At 45.5% G+C, this 21,355-nt stretch overlaps 1 protein-coding gene across 2 annotated transcripts in view; it reads left to right on the plus strand.

The window, feature by feature from the left end:
* Positions 1-21,355, plus strand: part of TULP4 (TUB like protein 4) — a 195,556-nt gene that overhangs the window by 61,250 nt on the left and 112,951 nt on the right. The window lies entirely within an intron of this gene.

The following is a 21,355-nucleotide window of genomic DNA, read 5'->3' on the forward strand; positions in this document are numbered from 1 at the left end:
TAAACCCTTGGCTTGTATTTCTGTAGGGTATTATGTATGTGTACTATGATTTCTCTGGTTTTCTAAAGCATAAATAGCAGCATTATCTGTGAAATTTATTCAATCAACACTTAGTGAGCAAACGTTAGCAGCTGTGTTGAAAAGAAGAGCATGATTGATAATTTCTCTCAAACATTTATTTGTTAAGAGCACCCTGCTGGTATTCACATTTCATCCCTCACTAGCTGCTTGTGTACTTTCTGAGGAAATGATGACTATTGAAGGCATCTTAAAAATGGCACTTGATGGTTATTAACTATTACAAAGGAGCAAGAGTATGTTTGAATCTTGTCTTAGCAAATTTGGGTGACCATAACCAAGTGGGTGGTTTATAAATGTTACGAATTCGTTTCTCACGGACTGGGAGTCTGTAAGTCAGTGAGCCAGGGAGTCAGCATGCTGGGGTTCTGCTCAACACCTCTTGGTGATGACTTCTTGGGCAGAAGGTGAGGGTCTCTTTGAAACCACTTCTATGAGGGGGGCACTGACCCATCCATGAGGGTCCTGGTCTAAAGACCCCCACCTCCTAACACCATCACCTTGGAGGGGGTTAAGATTTTAATGCCTGGATTTTGACAACAGCAATGTAACTCCAGTCCTAACTGCAATTGCTTATTGATGTTCCAGCTAAACCAAGGTGAGAATATTTCCAACACCCACTAAGTACAGCAGTATTCCTTCCCAAGCTGGACACCTTAGGTCCATTCTTGCTGTGGTAATGAAATTCCTTAGACAACTGAAGTTTCTCGTTCACAGTTCAAGGCCCTGGCCCATTTGGTGTCCAGCAAGTCCTCTGTACTGCACGTAGCACTTTGTTGCTGCATTGTCATTTGGCAGAGGGGTGGAGAGCTCGCTCAGGACTTCGTAGGGGACTGATTGCTTGCATGAAGGCAGAGCCCTCACAGTTGAGTTCCCTCCAAAGACCTCCCTTTAAATACCACCACAGTCAGGTATAGGAGCTGTACTAGTGAGTGGGCTTCTCATTACTAACCCAACAAAGGCTACTTAGGAAGCCAAGAGGTTATTTATTTATTTATTTTTAAGTTTTTTCTTTTGCAAAGTCAGATATACAGTGAGGAAGAGAGACAGAAAGGAAGATCTTCCATCTGATGATTCACTCCCCAAGTGACCACAACGGCTGGAGCTGCGCGGATCTGAAGCCAGGAGCCTAGAGCGTATTCTGGGTCTCTCACACAGGTGCAGAGTCCCAATGCTTTGGGCCATCCTCAACTGCTTTCCCAGGCCACAAGCAGGAAGCTGGGTGGGAAATTGAGCAACCAGGATTAGACCCAGCACCCATATGGGATCTCAGCATGTGCATGGCAAGGACTTTAGCTGCTAAGCTACTGCGCCAGGCCCCAAAGAGATTTTATTTGGCTCACAGTTTTAGAGGCCAGAAGTTCAGATGACTTGATCTCGGCTGTGGTGAGGGCCCCAAGGTGCGCAGGGCATGTGCTGAGAGAGGTCACAGGACAAGAAGGGAACCAGAGAGAAGCTGTGTGTTTTTAATGACTCTTGGATCTCTTCCCTAGACCCCACGTTTAAACACCCGTCATTGCCCCTCCACCAAAATCCTATATTATTAAGTCAGGGGCCAAATCAGGTTCACAACCGAGCAATTTCCAACAGTTGGAAGGAAGATGAACCTTCCAAACCATTTCACATGCCCCTCTGAGAGGTCAGCATCTTCTGAACTCTCCCTCCTTTCACTGTATGCTCTCTGTGCCTGGCTTTCCCTCAGCACGGTGTCTGTGACGTTCATCCAGGTGGTGTGTGATGTATAGGCTTTTCACTTGATGTTAAATTTCCGCTGCAGGAAGGTGACACCGTTTTTCCATTCTCCCGTCGAAGGGCATTTGGCTTGCTTCCTGTTCTTGGCTGGTCTGAGGAACTCTGTTATAAACTTTATGGGCGGGTCTCCTTGTAGACCCAAGTGCTCAAAAGATGAAAATCTTGCGTCATAGTGTCGGCGTGTTGGCATGCATTTAGGTTTAGTAGAAATGACTGAGCAGGTTTGCAAAGTGGCTGGGCCACTTTACATGCCACCACCAGTGTTGAAAGTGTTCCGTGTGAAGCCAGAGATATTGTGGGATTCTTTTTTCCAGAGTAAGTTTAATGTATTAGGATCTTCTTTTAAATTTAGATTTGTACTGTTAAAAGTTTTATTCAAGAAATTATGGTTTGTGATAGCTATATGCTTTCTTTTTTCTCTTTAAAAAAATAGTTACTTGAAAGAGTTAGAAGGAAAGAGAGACAAAGATACCTTGCATCTGGTTCACTCCCTGGATGTCTGCCATAGCCAGCTTTGCACCAGGCTGAAGGCAAGAGCCAGGAGCCTAGTCCAGGTCTTCCACATGGATGGGTGGTAGGTACCCAAGTATTTACCCATCTTCCACTACTGTCCCAGGCACATTAGCAGGGATCTGGATCAGAAGTGGAGCAGCTGGAACATGGACTGGTGCCCCATATGGGATGCTGGTGTTACAGGTGGCAGCTTTGTCCAACTTGCCACATGTGGGCGACGCTTCTGCATTTATTGCAGTGGCTTACACACGCATACACACACACACACTTTTTTAAGTGGATAATGTCTCTTTCTTTTCTTTTTTACTATATTTTTTTACAATCTTTACATAGTTAATTAGGATAAAAAGATTCAAGGGCTATAGGAAAGTGGGTAAGACTAGTATTTCCTTATTGTTTCCTTCATGTTTAAAGAGGGATATTAAGGGAGAAGCTCCACCCAGTTTCCTACCCACCCCAGGGCCCAGATGTGAGGCATGCTCTGAGATTCTTGCTCAAGTGGTTGTGATGGTTCATCAGTTATGAATCGCTGCCAATCTCGCCACTCCAAGCACGATGAGGTCCTTGAAGAATCCACTGGTTGACATAGTCCATCCTAGAGTCTCTGTTTGCCCAGTATTTCACTGCTAACATATACCTGAGGTGCTTGATTGACTTGTGTCATTTGTGCTTATCTATCCTGGTCTTCCAGGACACCAGATGGTGTTGGAGTCTGGCCTGGCTCCGTGTATCCAATCCCAGTCCACACTTGTGCCAAGGGAGACTACAACTGTTTCCTGATCAGAATGCAGTTCCCATTCCAGCCCACACGCCCCTTGGTGGGAACCTCAACCCAGCTAGGGTGTCCCCTTAGCTCCCTAACTGGGCCTGTTCCCAGCCATAGATCATGTGCATGCCACTGGCTGCTCTGACTCAGCTTGGCTCAGCCCCTCACCTGTCCCAACCTCTGCCTTAGACATTGTGGCTTAACGTTCCTGGCTCATGCAGACCAGTAGGTGCAAAAGCCTAGCTCAGCATGACCTGTGCATGACCTGTGCTCCAGCCTGATTTCTACTTTTGCTTGTGAGCTAAGGTTTGCTCAGTCCTGTCCAGTCCACCCTTTTCCATTACCAATTGACAAATTAGCCAGCTGTTGGTGCTAGTACGTCCAGCTTGTCCGACCCCCAGGTCTGGACTACATGTTCACCAGCGGGAGCTATGACTCACCAGGGGAGTTTCCCAAGTTACTCCACTTGATCCATTCCTTGGCCCAGTTCTCATACATGCCATTGGGTGTTAGGCCAGTGCCCGGTATAGTCTGGCCTTCCATTTGGCCTTGTATGAGCTGGTGAAAGTTGCATCCCAGCCCACCCCACACCCTATTCAGGATGCACATTTGGGTGCTGCTGCCTTGACCAGTCCAGACTGTTGTCAGTTCCTTTACCTGTGATCGATGGCAGGCTCCTTGATCACACCTAGCTTAGTCCATCACTACCCCAACTCTTGAGCTAACCAATGGAGCTAGAATTTCCACAGGGATTGGCCCACACATTCCCCACAGAATCTACCCCCGGAGATGGTTCTCGAGTGCTAGTTAATGTAATGACCCTGTTTAATGTGACCCTTCTCCTGACCCATCATGATATCAGGTAACAGGATATGATTCTGCTGGACAAGCCCTGAGCCATAGCTTTTGCATGGACTGGTGTTTGGTGATCAGCGTTGCTTAGTGATTACAAGCTTTTCAAAGGAAGAGTTACTGACATAGGGAATCTTTAGGATTGATTCACGTCCCAGAAGCACAGTGGGTTCAACCTTGAGCTACTTAAGCAGTGATTCAAAGAACCAAAACCCCAGAGGTCCCGGCCAGGCAGCCAACAGGTGGAGCCTGGCATCAAATGGTGCGCTGGCTGCCTGGGGACAGCTTACCATGTGCACGTGGTGGTTGGCGTCTGGGATCCAGGCATGAGACGGCCCATCCTGAGACCCACCAGCAGCCAGAAGGCTGCTGGAAGTTTAAACCCCCAGGCCTAAGGTCGTGCCCCTTGCCAATCCCATTCACTGCCCAAGAGGGCTGCGGGTGGGCCCCAGATTTGCCCAGTCACAGAGACCTCCCCCCTGGGTATACTCACCCCGAAGGGAGCAGCCCCCGGAGCCCAGGCAGGCCCGGGGACAGCTCACCACGTGCACATGGTGACTGGAGTCTGGGATCCAGGCATGAGATGCCACCAGATAATGTCTTAAAAGATGTATTTTTTTTTGTGAGTATGTAACAAGCGGTCACAACTTAAAGTAGTCCCCTGGTCTCTGGGTGCTGGAGGTCTGAAGTCCTGGCATGGTGTTGCTGGGCACCAGGATGCTGGCTCTACTTGAGTGCCATCAAGGCTCCTGGGCCAACTTCCCACCTCAGACAGCTGCTTGCAGTTGTAACCTGGGGCCTTTGGGCTGTCCACCGCTGGTCAGTCCCTGCTGTGTGTTCTCTCTACAGCAAGCACTTTGTTTTATCAAGGCTAACAGGAGAGCTGTTGGCTCATGCCTTCTCACCTCCCCTCTCTGAAAAATGGCTCCTGTGGGGAGGCTATGGCCTGGGGGGAGGCGGGGGGATGGCACAGGCATGTGTGCACCTGGAGATGTGATGTGACAAGTCTGCCTGTCACAAAGGAGAGGATCGTAGTTTGTGGTGGCCTGGGTACTTCACTGTTGAATTATCTTATGGGAGTTTTTCTCTTTTTGTTTTTAATTCATTTCTCTTCATCATCCTAGAATATGTCTCATTCATTGAGTGCCTGCCAAGTAATGTAGGAACTTGTCCAGGGTTTGCAGGCCTGTCAGAGCCAGAGCAGGGAAGTTCCAAGCATATGGTGGTGGTTGTCACCCCCCTGCCTAGTGCAGGGCTTGGTATAAGATCTTTCTACCTCGTGGCCTCATGTGGCTCTGAGCTGGTTCGAGGTCAACCCACTATTTGTGTGTTACTGTCAGAATACTCAGGCTCCTAAATGTTGACTGCCTGGCCTGCTCTATGCAGTTCACATGGAGGGGAGCTGGAGCTCGAACACACAGTCTGTCACTCTTCTTGCCCTGGTCTTTATCTTCTGAAAACTTATGGTAGATGTGGGCCTAGAGTTGCTTGTCCACAGTTGTGACATCTATAGATCTGACATGGCAGGTAATTGTGGAATTTCATGGCAGGACTCGGTCTGAGCCTCTGTGGGGCAGTTTACTGTCGTCCTAGTGCTTCAGCTGTAAAGTGCATTTGTTTATTGTGGATGCTATCCCCAAGACTGCCAGGGAGAGAGAGAGTGATTGAGAGTAAGAGATTGAGAGAGAGAGAGAGAGAGAAAGAAAGAGAGAGTGTCTTGAGCCGCTGCAGGGCAGATTACTGTCTTAGTGTGTCAGCTATGTTAGTTTTATTATGGACAGTCCCCAGAATGCTGGGCAGGGGCTGGAGGAGTGGTGTACGTGTCCGTGTCCTTCCAGAGGGAGAGTGAATATGTAATAACATCTGTGAGATGTCCCCCCCGCATTCTGCTCTACCCCACTCTCACTTCCCACGTCACCCATCCTGCAAACTGAAGAGTGCTCATGCTTTATTGCATTTATCTCCTTGCATTGTTTGGCAAAACTTGATGGAAGGTTTGTTGTTTAATCTTTTTTTTTTTTTGATTGATGAGTTTAAGCCATTTACATTCAGTGTTAATATGAATAGGTAGTAATTTGATCCTGTCATTTTAGCAAAGGGTTGATTTAGTTTTCTGTTGTTATTTTACTGGGATGTTCTTCGCATTTGCCTTTTCTCTGTGGAGAACATCTTGAAGTATCATTTGTAGGGCAGGTCTGGAAGAGGCATATTCTTTTAACTTTTCTTTAGTGTGGAAGAATTTTATTTCTTTTCTTTTTTTTTTTTTTTGATTACATTGCATCATGCGACACAGTTCCATAGGCACTGGGATTCCCCCCCTCCCCTCCCCTAAACCCGTTCCCCCACCCCCCCATGGTGGATTCTTCCATCTTGTTGCATTACCACAGGTCAAATTCAGTTGAGATTTTTTCCTTGCAAGCATCTACAAAGCATAGAGTCCAGCATCTTATTGTCCAGATAAGTTCAACAGTTTCATGGGGAGACCGTCTCTGGTCTGAGAATTTTATTTCATTTTCAAAGACAAAGGAAAGTTTTGCTGATGATGTTATCCTGGGCCGACAGTTTTTTGCTTTTAGTATCTGGAATATGTTGCTCCATTCTCTTCTGGCCTGTAGAGTTTGCTGTGAGAGATCTCGTATGAGTTTAATTGACATTCCTTTATATGTCAGTTGATCTTTTCACATGCACATCTAAGGATCTTTTCCTATGTTCTATTGAAGAGAGCTTGATGATCATGTGTTGTGGTGAAGATTGCTTTTGGTCAAGCCTGTTGGGAGTTCTGTGCCCCTCCTGGATCTTGTTTCCCAATTCTTTCTTCAGATTAGGGAACTTTTTCCTTATTGTTTCATTGAATACACCCTTGATCCCAGTTTCTCTTTCTGCACTTTCCAGGACTCCCGAAACTCTTATATTTGGCCTTTTAATAGTGCCTTTCAATTCTTAAATACTTTTTTTTGGCCTGATCCAATTCTGCTTCCAGCTTTTTATTTGTTTCCTGCTTGTGTCAGGAAATATCTTCTAAGTTTGAGATTCTTTCTTCTGCTTGCTTCGTTCTATTTTGAAGACTCCCCACTGTACTTTTAGTTTGCTCCACTGTATTCTTCATTTCTGATATTTCAGCTTTCATTTGCTTCACTGCTGTTATTTGCTGTGTAACATATTCCTTGAATTCCTTGCATGCCTGCTTCATGTGCTTCTCATTGTTGATAAGAAGCTTTATAACAAGTGTTTTGAATTCTGTCTCCCCCATTTTCTTGATGTCTACTTCAGTTAACTTTGAGGTTGGCAAAGGATCTTGCTGCTTTGCAGGGGAGTCTTCAGTAATATTCATTGTGCCACTGTCTCTTTTGCTCTTGGGCATTGTACTTCGGTTTATTAAATTCTTCTCCTTGGGGCAGGCTTTAAGCTGTGTCACTACAGGTCTACAGTTCAATTTTACTTATTGTAGTTGGTGCCTGGTACTTTCTTTACAGTCACTTGTGCCACTTTGTCCAGCGAGTTCCAGGTCTGGGTTCTTCTTATGTTAGATTTCCACCATGATCTCTGCAGCCCCAAATCCTGACTCACCACTCTCCACCTCCTCGTGCTGAGGCCTGAACCTGTTGGCTGTTAGGTCTGTAGGCCACATGGACTTATTTTGACCCGTACAATGCCACAGTCGGTATTATTTTCCTGTGGGACCATTGCAATGCACTGAGCTCAGTGAGTTCGCTCCCAGCTCAGCACATGTATAGCTCACTGTTGTCCCCGCAGTCTTAAAGTTTTTCACACTGTACAAAATGCACACAATTCAGCTGTGGGGGGTGGATTGGGTTGTTAAATTGACCCTGTTCCCACACCTCCCGTCTGAGACCTGCTGCTCTGTCTCTGCTCTTGGTCAAATCAAACAGACCAACAGGACAAGCAGTTCTTTGAATTGAGCTCCTGAGCTCCCGGTAAACATCTCTTTCCACCTTGCTTCTGGTGGAGTTCCAGCTGCCGGTGGAGTTTAAATCGTGGCTCATTGAATGCCGCTGGGGTATCAGTTCCTACAACACCACACTGTTGCATCTTGCTGCTTTCCTGTGTCTGTCAGTAAATGTGTTCAAAGATACAGGATCGTAAGCATGTGGTTATGGTCATCCTAGGATGCTGCTCAAAGTTAGCCAGGAGCTTTCATGAACCGAAAATACCAGATGCAACGAGGTATCTTAGGAGGTTTATTCCAATGGCACAGGAACGGGATGGAGGTGGTGGGAGATCAGTGGGAAAAAAGGGAAGGATGAGGTAGCGGGGAGGCCGGAAGAAGAGTTGTTGTTTAATCTTAAGCTTCTCACCCCCTATTTTTATTTCTTATTTCCTATTTATTTACTAGAGAGAGATGGAGAAGGGCGGGGTAGAGGGCGGGGAGAGGCCATTCCTCTTCTCAAGGCCCCCAACAGCTGTGCTTGGGCCAGATATTCTGTGGGAGTGGCAGATGTTGCCTACTTTCAGCATGCCTGCTTGTTCCCATGGTCTGCGATAGCAGGAAGCCGGAATCGGCATTACAGTGGAACATGGAACGCAGGTAGTCCATCCTGGGACACGGTTGTCTCAGTCCCTAAGCCAGGCACCTACACTCACCTCACTTTAAACCTTACAGCTCCCACGTCCCCAGGCTTTTTTTTTTTTTTTTTTAGGTTGTCTCTAAGTTGACTTTTTTTTTTAAAGATTTATTTTTATTATTTTTTTTTTATTGGAAAGGCGGATATACAGAGAGGAGAGACAGAGAGGAAGATCTTCCGTCCGACGATTCACTCCCCAAGTGAGCGCAACGGCCGATGCTATGCCAATCCGAAGCCAGGAGCCTCTTCCGGGTCTCCCACATGGGTGCAGGTTCCCAAAGCTTTGGGCCGTCCTCGACTGCTTTCCCAGGCCACAGGCAGGGAGCTGGAAGGGAAGCGGGGCTGCCAGGATTAGAACCGGTGCCCATATGGGATCCCGGGCATGCAAAGCGAAGACCTTTTAACCACTTGCGCCACCGTGCCGGGCCCTCTAAGTTGACTTTTTAAAACCTACCTTCATGATGATGGCTCCAAGTTTATATTTTTTTCTGTTTACTTCCTGAAGATCCAACTCTGCTTTCTAACTTGGTATATGAGATGCAAAGTTGGACAATCAGCAGGTTCCCAGATAGAATGTGTTTTCTCACTGGCCTTAAACCAGTTCCCCAGTGTGTCCTCCTCATCTTGGCGCATGAGCCCATGATCAGCTGTGCACTTGAGCGTTCAGCTCTGCGCTCTCCTTGTACCAGATCTGATGAGCAGGGCAGCCTTCCTCTGTCTCTGGCCTCAGGAATGGCTGAAACACGCTCCTTTTCCTCCTCCCTCACTGCCTTGCCACCTGGGACTGCAAACATCTTCATGCTTGAACCTTAACTTTAACATTGTGTTAGGACTCCACTTATAGTGTCTATGCTGAGCTTTTAAAGTGTTAAACTTCTTAAAAGTGTATTTCTGAGGTATTTTAATTTTCTGTTTTCTGTTCTAAAATTCAAGAAAGATTGGGTGTTTTCATGTGACAAGAATGATTTCCTCAGCCCAGCATGATGGCTCAGTGGCTAAATCCTCACCTTGTAAACACTGGGATCCGATGTGGTGGTCAGTTGCTGTACTTCCTATCCAACTCCCTGCTTATGGCTTGGGAAAGCAGCAGAGGATGGACCCTGTACCTGCGTGGAAGATCTGGAAGAAGCTCCTGGCTCCTGGCTTTGGATCAGTTCAGCTCCAGCCATTGAGGTCATTTGTGTAGTGAAACAGTGGATGGAAGATTTTTTTCTTTTTAAGATTTGTTTTGTATAGGAAAGGCAGATTTTACAGAGAGAAGAAGAGACAAAAAGATATTCTGTCTGTTGATTCACCCCACAAACGGCCACACTGGCCAGAGTTTAGCCAATCCAAAGCCAGGAGCCAGGAGCTTCTTCTACATCTCCTTGACTGCTTTCCCAGGCTACAGGCAGAGAGCTGGATGGAAAGTGGAGCAGTTGGGACATGAATGGCACCCATATGGGATCCCGGTGCATGCAAGGAAAAACTTCAGCCACTAGGCTACTGCACTAGGCCCTGTGTGAAAGATCTTTCTGTCTCTCCTTCTCTCCATAAATCTAATCTGCCTTTCTAGCAAAAATAAGTAAATCCAAAAAAAGAAGGATCTCCTCTGCATCGCATCTTGTTTTGTTTGGCTTTGTAATAAAGGGTTGTTCATCGTCCTTCTAGAAGGTTAGGAGCCACTGTTGACTCCTGTGCCTGGTGATGACCCGCTTTTCTAAACCTAGGAGAGATCAGAAAAATTAGTGTGAAAAGCTGTTTTTTATTTGTTTGAAATGTAGCGAGAGATGTTTCATCTGTAGTTCACTCCCCAAATGTCTGCAGAGCTGCGCCGAGTTGAAACCAGGAACTATGAGTTCAAGTCTTCCACGTAGGTGGAGGGACCCAACTATGTGAGCTGTTGTCTGCCACCTCCTCGGGTGTATATTGGCAGCAGGGAAGTTACAAGTGGAGTAGTTGGGATTTGAACTAGCTACTGTAATAGGTTAGACTATCCCAAGTGACATCTTAAATGTACCACACTTCTACCTGATAAACCATTTTTTTATTTGAACAATAGTTGCACAGGACTTAACATTTAAGAATCTGCTTACCTCCTTAGAGCAGGTTCCCACAGACACTGGAAGAGGCCCTGGAGAGTCACAGAGACAGGGGCCTACCTGTGCACCTCCACCAGCTCTAAGGTGATGTTCTTTTTGACTGTACTTTTTGAATATACTAGCAAATGCTTATGGCTTGAAATGTGGATTTTATCCATTTCAACATTCTGTACACTAATTGTAATGGTGTGAGTTTGACTAGAGTGCTGTCTAATTAATTCGGTTTTATACAAATGTGTTTATTTTATACCACATGTGGATGCAATCAAATTTGAAACATTACAGAATCACATAGTCATTACTGAGGTGACTTTGCCTTAATTGCGCACTTTATGTAAAGGTTTATTTACTTGAAAGGCAGATTTTTAGAGAGAGAGAGAAGGAGAGACATAGAGAGATCTTCCATCACTCCCCAAATGGCCGTGATGGCCAGAATTGGACTAGCCTGCAGCTGGGAGCCAGGAACTTGCCCTGAGTCTCCCACATGGGTACAGGGTCCAAATGCCTTGGGCAGTCCCCTTCTGCTTTCCCAGGTCATAGGCAAGAGAGCTGGATGGGAAGTGGGGCAGCTGGGACTTGAACCAGTACCCATCTGGGATGCCAGCTAGAAAGTGGGAGGATTAACTTGCTGTACCATGCTGGTCCCACTGTCATACCTTTAGAATTACGGTACTCACATCCTCACTTAGTGAGGATCGTGGATGCAAGGGAGGGTGCAGTTGGGGAGGAAAGCTCTTGTTAGGATACCACCCTGCAGGTGGAGGCTACAGAGATATACTACATCCACTCAGACTTTTACTATATTTTTGTAGACAAACTTCCTTTACTGAATGAAATAGTGAAAATTATTGAGGACCTAGTGTTGTTGTGGTGTGGGTTAAGTTGCTACTTGTGAGGCCTGCATTCTGTATGGGCTCTAGTTTGAATCCCAGCTGCTCCAATTTCAATCGCCAAATGTCTGCTAATGAACCTGAGAAAGCAGCAAAAGACCCCACGCCACGATCAGCCATTCACTTAATTTAATCCACTAAAATATCTCTATTGTAATTTGGTTGGGTGTGGGCTGGTTGGGCAAAGCCACTGTTCCTGTGAGGATAGAAAGTGGACTGAGTCAGTCTGGGCCAAGGACCCACTGGAGTTGGTGAGATCTGCCACTGGGAGGTGACCTGATAGAGGAACTTGGGTAACTCTTTGTCAGGATGCAGTCCCTGCAGGTAAGTGCAAGAAACAAGGCTGGGAGAAGCCCAGACTGGGCCAGGTTATGGTACCTGCCAGCATATGTGTGGGTCAGGTCTAAGGGCAGGCCAGGCTGGGCCAGTTCGTAACACCCACTGGCAGATCTGAGAACCAGGATGGGGTGCAGGACAGGCCAGGTCAGGCTGCAGCACCAGCCAGTTCATGTCAGGGAAATGTTTTTGGAAGCCACCAGTATGAGCTGGAAGTGGGAGCCGACCGGGCCAGGCCAAGCTGTAGTACCAATTAACAGATGTTGAGGTGAGGTGGGCCATGCCATACTGGGCCACAGCACCCACCAGCACACATGAGCCTACTGAACGATATAACAGACTTCGGTAGGGGCCATGTTGCATTGGAGAATCAAATGATTTAAAAGTAGTAAAAATTCAAGTTTATACATGCAACATCATGCCTGATTCTCAAGAACTTTCTGTTGAGTGAGAAGATGATGATTACATATATGATGTTTGACTCCATTTATGTAAAACAAAGGACAGAAAACAGCTCAACAATTGCATGAGAAAGCCCAGTAGGTAGGGAAATAAGAGGATTTGGGGGTTGGTTAGATTCTTGGTTGTGGTGATAGTAAAAGCAGGCAGATTGCAGATCTAGGTAGTTCATGGCCAAGGGCCCATGGCACAAGCGGAGAGCAGAGATGTAAGAATGCAGATGTGACACGCTTGTGTGAGGAGGGAGGGGGGGAAGGGTAGGGAAGCTGGTTAAGCAGTGTTGTTAGGCTTTTAAAAGTAGCTCCTAGGAGAGAGGAAAAGGACCTGAGCAAGGGTCACACAGTGTGCTTCTAGTTGGAGAGTCTACACCCAGCATCTTGAGGATAGACACTTCCATTTCTGAAAAGCAGGTGACTGTCATCAGTATGTAGAATAATCAAGATTCACATGTCTTCCGTCTGGTCACTGAGGGGCTTGGAGTGCGCGTCGTGGCCTCCTACCCCTCCTGCCCAATGAGCCTTCGCTGAAGACCTGGCTGCCATGAGCTGCGTCTGCAGTGGACTTCGGGACTTGAGTTGAGGCAGTGTTTGTCTGGAATGGGGCATTTTGCCTGAGGAGAATGCGCCTTCTTAGATGAAATGCGTGAGCATTTAAAGCTGCTCCTGCCAGTTGGGCTGGGTAGAGACCCAGGAAGGCTTGAATCTGAGCGACCAGACCCAAGTTGCTTGTTGTTTGTGGTTTGTCTTTAACAGGCATTTTGAGATGCAAACTTTTGCTTCTGGGCAGGGACCACCCTGGGAAGATTCTCTTTCCCAAGAATCAGTATTGCCTTGTAATATGTGTCTGAGATCCTGCTTAAAAGTGGCCAACTGCAGTAAGCCAACAGGACCACGAATGCCAATGGTTCCTAGATGAGTCGAGGAACAGCTGCTCTCCCTTCTTGTGGTTTTACTGGTCAGTGACCTATGCTACTGAGATGGACTTGTGTACAGGAGAGAAACTGTCTTTGGAACCCAAAGTGTTTCCTGTACTAAGGACTAGCCCTGCCCTGCAGTGTCACTCCACGGACCCCACTGCCTGACAGCTCCCCACTGTGGTCCTTTGCAGTCACTTGAGGTCTGCTGGGCAAAACCAAAGCCAGGCACAGAGCTTTCACTTCCATCTGTCCTGCTGGCTTCATTCTGTGACTTCTTCATTGTTTTCCTTATAACTTCAGGGCCGCAATTACACATTGCATTCAGAAAGCACACATTTCTGAAGATCTGTTGAAGTTGCAGTGTGAGCTGTGGACTTAGAAAGACTTCAACTTTAGTGAGCTAAGCGAGCCCGCACCACCACACAGGAGGCTCACAGAATGAAGTGAGACTGACCACTTTAAAGCACCACATACTGTTGTGATGCTGCTGCTAATCAGAGCAGCCTCTGACTTTCAGCTCTTTGACTTTCTTCCACCATTTAAATATGGCTGATTTCTCAGAATCTTTTCTGTAAAAAACCGTATGGAAGGTTGGAGAGGGAAAGAGAGGATATGGCCCTGGGATCCTTTAATTAAATTTTTTTTAAAGATTTATTTTATTATTTTTTTAAAGATTTATTTTTATTATTATTTTTTTTATTGGAAAGGCGGATATACAGAGAGGAGAGACAGAGGAAGATCTTCCGTCCGATGGTTCACTCCCCAAGTGAGCACAACGGCCGATGCTATGCCGATCCGAAGCCAGGAGCCTCTTCCAGGTCTCCCACATGGGTGCAGGGTCCCAAAGCTTTGGGCCGTCCTCGACTGCTTTCCGGGGCCGCCGGGATTAGAACCGGCGTCCATATGGGATCCCGGGCGTGCAAGGCGAGTACCTTAGCCACTGTGCCACCGTGCCGGGCCCTAATTAAATTTTTTATTTTTAACTTGGAGTGAGCATATGTAAGTAGCAGCTTGTGAGTACACTGCTGTTGGCCGGAGCTGGCCCACAGCTGGGAGCTGGGTCTCAGTCATCTGAGCCATCACTGCCAGAGTGTGCGCTGGTGAGAAGCTAGAGTCAGGAACCACAGCGAGGCACTGAACCCTGGGACTCCAGTGTGGGTGCCTGCGCCTCTTTGATATGGTTTTTTTTTTAAACCTAAAAACTTCACTAATTAAGAATGGTACAGGCCTGTGAACACTTGTTAGAGGCAAATGTGGTCCTATATGTAAATAAATAAATTGATTTATGTATTTGAGAAAGAGTTCCTGTCCACTGTCTCATTTCACAAATGCCCACAATGGCTAGGCTGAAGCTGGGGGCCAGGAACTCAACCCGAATATTCTGTTACAGCACACAAGTGTCTTAACCGCTAAGCAAAATGCTGCTCCAGGATATGTAAATTGCAAGCAAGTATTGTCTTCAGATTCCTCTACTCTCACCTCAATGAACTATCTTGTTTATTTAAATGAACTCATGAATCCTGCTTTATTTAATTGAATTTGCCCATTTGTTGAAAAATGTGGATTTATGTCTTGCTTAGGCCAGTTATTACCAGTGTTACGAAGAGAACATGAGTGTCATTTGGTGGTTTTGGGTTATAAAAGATAAAAGTAAGTTTGTTGGTTCTTATAGTAAAACAAGTGTCCTCTAAAGACTAGCTAGTTATATCTCAGGTTTGTTTAGCATTGTATATATTTAAAAAAAAAAACCCACAAACTATGAGAAGTGGGCTATTTCTCAAATGTACGCATCATGGGAAATTCCAGAGAAAATGTCTGATTAACACATTGTGATAATTTAGAGGCACATTTCTTAGTTTGATGTTAGAACTCTTTTCAACCAGGAGTAGGTCTTGTGGCACAGTGGCGTAAGGGTTTGACTTAAGATTTGACTTCAGGTTTGGCTTGAGGTACATGCATTCTAAATTGGAGTGTCAGTTCAAGTCCTGGTACCTCTACTTCGCATCTGTTTTCTAATGTGTCATGAGAGGCAGCAGATGCTGGCTCAAGCATTGGGTTCTTGTCCCACCCAGTGGAAGAGCTGGCTGGAGTTCTGGGCTCCTGGCTTCAACTTGGCCCAGCCCTGGCTGTCGTGGGCATTTGCAGGGTCTCCCCCACAGATTTCTTTAATATTCTTTAGTTGCCGGAGGGAGTGAGCCTTCTGCCTGCCACCCAGCCTCCTGGCACGCAGGAGACAACCAGATGAGGCAGGGGTTCTGTCTAAGCAGTCCTGGCTTATTTGGGAAATGCAGTTTTTATATAGAGCAGCAAACAGCCTCAGGCCAGGAATTCCAGGAATTCCAGGAGGGGAGAACTAGGAGTCAATGGTCATCAACCAACGGGACTGCGGAAGCCACCCCCCATAGGCCAGGGGCTGGTGAGCGAAATGACCCTGGCCACTCAGTCTTTCTTTGAAACAACTTGACCCCAACCCTGGTTCACACCCAGGGCTCTGCCCTTGGCCATCATCTTGTTAACCACACTGACCTTGACTGTTAGTTGCCATCTTGTTGAATTAGTGACATGTTTGCCCTTTGAGTCCCACAGGCATTTAGGAAGTAAGCCAGCAGATGGAAGATCTTTCTCCTAATTCCTCTGTTTTTCCAATGTGCATGCGTACATACAAACAATAGAGTTTCTGAATGAAGCCCACCCAGGGCATTTGTAAGTGCCGTGAGAAGAGAAACAGTCCTGGGTGAGGGCTTGGGAGGAATGAGTTTGGGGGATGTGGATCTCTGGGAAGCACATGCTAACCTAGAGGATGGAGCTCTCTTCCTAGGCAGTGGTCAGTTGCATTCATTCCATGCATCCTTCCCTTTTAAGCATAAATGGTTTCATATTGAATAAAAAATAGATGTGATATGTTCAGATACTCAGAGGATTCTGCCACCTGCTAATTCTGTGTGGATTTTAAGCCATCTACTTTCTCCTCCCTGAGTTGCTTAGGAGAAAGGATATGGTGGTGTCTCAGTGTTGACAGTGCTGGGTACTGATGGGACTTTGGGCAAGCACTTTCTCCTTTTATGTAAGAGAAAGAGAGAAAAGAAAAAGGAAAAAAATATTGCTCTGTTCCTTCCAGGAACTCCAGTATGGGGTGTGGGTGTTCTAGGCAGCAGCTTGACCATTGGGCCAAATGGCCTGCATGTTGGTTTTTGTTCCTTATTAGTGAATGGGTGCTAAATGTCACTGAATCCAATGTGAATCTTCAGTGTGTTTATAAGTTTGCTCTTCAAATTGTTTAGCATTGTAAGTATTTTCCTTATTCAGTGATACAAGTTACTTGCTTTTTAAAAATTAATACCTGCCATTTCTCATTATAAAAGAGCTGAGCTGTATAGGAATTCTGGAGTAATTATCTTTGTTTTCCTTCTGGAGGGAAATGTGTTCGGAAGTCTGTTGGCCTCTGAGGAGCTGATGGTCCGCCATCACCTCTTCTTTATGGCATATTTTCCTTTGCAAAGAGAGTATCCCCTCCAAATTATATCAGTTTAGCTCAAAACATGTCCCAGCCATCCTCATTAAAATTTTAGGTTCCTTATTCATTTTGCCTCAAGAATTCATTGAAGCGCTTCAGCTTTGGAACTTTTTCTAGTAGTTGAAAGACTCATTTGACATTATTGTTATTGAAGTCTACACAAAGGGACTGACAGTGTCATTGAGATAGCTCTATTGCATAACTGTCTCATGTCTAAAAATACACAGCTGAGTAGCATCAGTTCTTGCCTGGGGATATGAACCCACGTTTTGGGTTATTTGTACTGCTCTGACAAAAGCTGTCTTCAGTATGTCCAGAGAACCACCACACTGATTGTAGTGAAGCTTGGTAGTGTTGTAATTGCTAGCAGCTGAACACATGTGCTGTGCTTGGTGTTTGTCCAGGTTCATTCGGCCCACATGGGAACTCTTGGAATTATGTTTTTACGTCCCTGTGTGCTTGGTGCCTGAGGTTACAGTGGACTCGGTCCTCTTTGCACTTAGCCCAGACACAGAAATTGTGGTAGAATGAATCAGACTTGGCACTGCCTACATGGTTGCAGTATTCGTGTTAGGATCTGTTGTAGCTTAACTAGGATAAAGCTCCCAAACTTATTCCAGCGTGTTTACAAAAGTCTTAAGTTAATGGTGCTAAGAGGTTTAAAACTTAATCTAAAAAAGAAAAGAAAAAGAAAAAAAGAAAGAAAATATAGTTATGGCGTCGTTTGGGGGGGTAGGCATAGTGCAAAGTCTTTATGTCATTGGAGACATGCCCTTGGAAGATAGTTTTCCAGAGACAGTTTGTTCTGAAAACCCAGCTGGGGCCCAGCCACTCTCTGCCTCCAGAATAATCATGTGGTCGCTTCTCCATGTATGTTCTGCTGTTGTCACTCTCTAGCCCTACCAGGTGGCCATGCCAAGGGGCTTGCCTGGTCATAGACTGTGGACCCCAAACCATGAGCCGGAACAAACCTTCCTTCATGGGTGTCTTGCTGATGTAGAGTTGGAGAGTGTTGTCTAGCTATGTATTGTTTAGGATTCATGATCCATTTATTGCCTATTCTGTCACATGAAAAATGTTAGAGACTCTTATTCTTGGCTGTGAGTGTAAGGTCATATAATTTTTGGAGCCTGAAAATAAAATAGTTAAATAATTGCTCTGGGATCCAGATGTGAAGGTTTGATGATGATTTTATTGAGAAATGTGTTAACCTCTCACTGGATTCACAAAGGGATTAACAGTTATAAGTGAATCACTGTTTTATCTGGATATGTAAGACACTTATTTTTTTTATTCACAGAGTATCAGCTAGATGTTCATTGTGTTTTTTTTTTTAATTTTTAATGTTCATTGTAGAGGTGACAGGATGGAGATTGCAGACCCATGTGGGCCACTGGAAGAGACAGAGGCGAGGGAGAAAGATGTGTCCACAATACGGGAAGTGGGGATGGTGAGAGAGTACACTGCTCTTTGTGGTCAGACTACATTAGTGCTTGGGAATGCAGACGATCTCTTGATACTACCTTATGGACCTCAGTAGGCAGAGGAATGTCCTGGGGGGGTTAGTTGAGTGGTCATAGTATCAGAGGTGACATAGTCCATCTGTCCTCACAGGGGCTCTTCATTGTTCTCTCTGAGCAAATTCTAGGACCCAAAGGTTGTCCATGTTTGCCTGAGCATATCCATGGCTTAGGCACTTTCTGTAAAACTTGGCCTGAAGTATTGTGCACTTGCTTTGTTTCCCACCCTTTGAAGAGGAACTTGAGGTCTTTGTTGGGTTAGTGGAGCCAGTTGCCTTGTTACATGTGAATTTGGGTATGTTCATTGCTTCTCGGCCTTTTGGCTAAGATCAAGTGAATTTGGGTATGTTCTTCACCCATTATCTGGAGTCAGTAATGGAGGTGGCCTGGTCTTGCAACATGTGTACTGTGGTCAGACCACATGTCTGGAATCACCCCGAGATTGGGGATCCTGCCAATCTAAGGTATTCATATAATTCAAAGGACTACTCCTGATTAGCTAACCCTACCTGGCCCACATCCAGGACTGGTTCCATCTCCATATTTGTCTGTAGGTGAATTGGCTTGGTTGACAGGGAGGGCGGTGAGAGGGCGGGGAAGGGAGTGCTATTAGGCTGGCCCTTAGCTGCAGTTCTCTTGGACACCAGCAAAAGCAGTGGTATAACTTGGCTCATCCTCAGCCCCAGCTCTCAAGTCCACCAGTGTTTTCAATGGCCAATCGGGAAGACCCTTTGAACCCTACTAGGCTGTTCCCTAGTTCTGGTTCTCATGTGTGCTGATGGATGCAATGGCCTGGCCTGGGCCACCCCTTAGTCCCAACTGTTGTGTGCAACAGTGGGTGTTGTGATCCAAACTGGTCCTCCTAGACTTGACTCTTGCACCCACTGGCAAATGTCTTGGCCTGGTTGAGGTGACCCTCCAAAATCCCTTCCAGGTTGTTCTGCTGATCCAGTTCTGTGCATTAGTAAATACTGTGACCTGACTCAGTTTGCCCCTAGACTTGGTTTTTGTATATGCCATCAAATGCTATGGCCTAGTCCAGCCCATTCCAAAATCTGGCTGTTGCATGTACCAGTGGATGCAGCTACCTAATAGGAAGAGCCCTACTGACTCCTACCAGGCTTTTTCCCAGACCTGGCTCTCATATGTGGCAACGGTTGCAGCAGAGACCCAGCCTGCCTCCTCTTCACCTTTCCTGCCCACATGCATACTACCAGGTATAGTGGCCTGACCCATTCCAACCCCAGATCTGGCTATTGCACTTGCTGATGGGTTTTTTTTTAGCCCTGGTAAGGGTAACTCTAGAGTCCCTATAGTGCTGGTCCCTTGACCTGGCACTCAAGTGCACTGGTGGGTGCTGCAACCTGGGCAAGCCTACCACCATTCCCCAACTAATGTGCCCTGGCAGGTACAATATCCTGGCCCAGGAGATCTTCTATGCATGCTCACCTAGCTGGTCCCCAGTACTAGCTCTCCTTTTGTGTTGGCAGGAATAGTAGTCCAGCTATGGGAAACCCTCCAGGTCCCCCCATCCACTCCACCAACTGTACCTTCCCTCTTGCTCACATGCAGGCACAGTGGCCTCTTCTGTGGAAGATCTTAGCAACCATGTTGCATTCCTTAAATAGCCATCAATGGTCTGTTTCTAGTTTGGTGAGCAACTGGTTCAGTATGTCGTTCCATCCAGGTTAACATGTGTTTTACTTTTGTTAACTCACTGTACACATAATTGCTATTTGCAGATTGTTATTTTAATAAATTCCCATTAAAATAATGAAATAGTGTAACATTAAAAGAAAAAAATTAGTGTTTGCTTAAAGATGTATTAACAGAATCTCTACATCTATGGACAGATTGTCAAGATTTCTTCTTTATAAATAGGTGAAAAATAATTGTGTTTTTGTTAAATATAGAGGATATAGAAAAACTGCCAATGTCCTGGTAATTTAATCAAGGAAATCCACAGGTGAGATGACTAATAAATGACTTCTCATGGAGTTGTTGTTCTTTCTAATCACATTCTAGGGATCTTGTAGAATGAAGGAATGAAAATGAATATTCTGATAAATATTTTGAAAATATTTAGAAGCTGTCAACCTATGGATAACTTACATCTTAACTAGAAGTTCATATGTAAGAAATGAAATACTGAAAGATTAAAGAGTTAGGGCAAATAGTACTATGTTGGTAATTGGTAGGTAATATTTGCCCCTTTTGTCTCAGCTATTATTTACTTATGAAACTTAAAACAAGTGCTCTAGTTTTCTCTCACCTTCTTACGTTTTCAATTGGGCTTTTAGCTGTTTTTTGGAAGTTATCTTTATGCGTTTTTCTAGGATGTGTCCTTCTTGGAGTCTGCCAGGCTGGTTGTCATTCCTGGTAGCACCTTTCCATGGCAGGCTTTTGGTGTTGCACTTTGTCCTCATGTTCTGCAGCTCACTTCAGTCTGCCCAGGAAGGGATTTGTTTTTATCCAGTCTCTGCTTGGTATTGACTCATTGTAAGCTTTTCGTATCAAGGTTCATCTCCTCATTCCTGCAAAATTTCTCACATTCTTTCTAATATGCTTCCCTGCCATTCCTTAGAGCTTCAGTTCTGGAAACTCTGTTAGATGTGAATTTCTTCTCAGTCTACCTGTTATTTGCTTTTCTTGTGTATTTCATCCTTTTTTGGTACCAAGAGTTTCTTCCATCCATTGAACTTGAAATTGGTGACCATACTTTTTGGTTCCAGGATTTCAAGTAGGTTTCTATTTTCAGATCTTTTCTAGATTCATTATCTTTCTGATGTTTCCAAATGATTCCTTTTTGCTTTTTGTTACCTTAACTTTCACTTCTCTTGAAGGTTTTAACAAATTAAAATTTTTAGTCTGCCATGTTTTCATTTTATCAGGAGCAAATTTGCCTTTTGACTGTGAGTTTTGGTCAGTCTTGAAGTTGCTTTCCCTTGTCAGTTTTAGCTTTTAAAGGTTTGTCTTTAGAGGGAACCCTTCCCCAACCTAATCTGTCAGGGCAGTATTTTGACTGTTGCTTCAACCCTTCCCCAGGTTCCTGGTTCCGAGCCAGAGCTTCCTCAGGATGTGCAGGTGTCTGCCCT

This window comes from Ochotona curzoniae, unplaced genomic scaffold (genome assembly GCF_017591425.1).
Source record: "Ochotona curzoniae isolate NIBS_2020 unplaced genomic scaffold, NIBS_Ocur_1.0 scaffold_3890, whole genome shotgun sequence".
In the NCBI taxonomy this organism is placed as follows: domain Eukaryota; kingdom Metazoa; phylum Chordata; class Mammalia; order Lagomorpha; family Ochotonidae; genus Ochotona; species Ochotona curzoniae.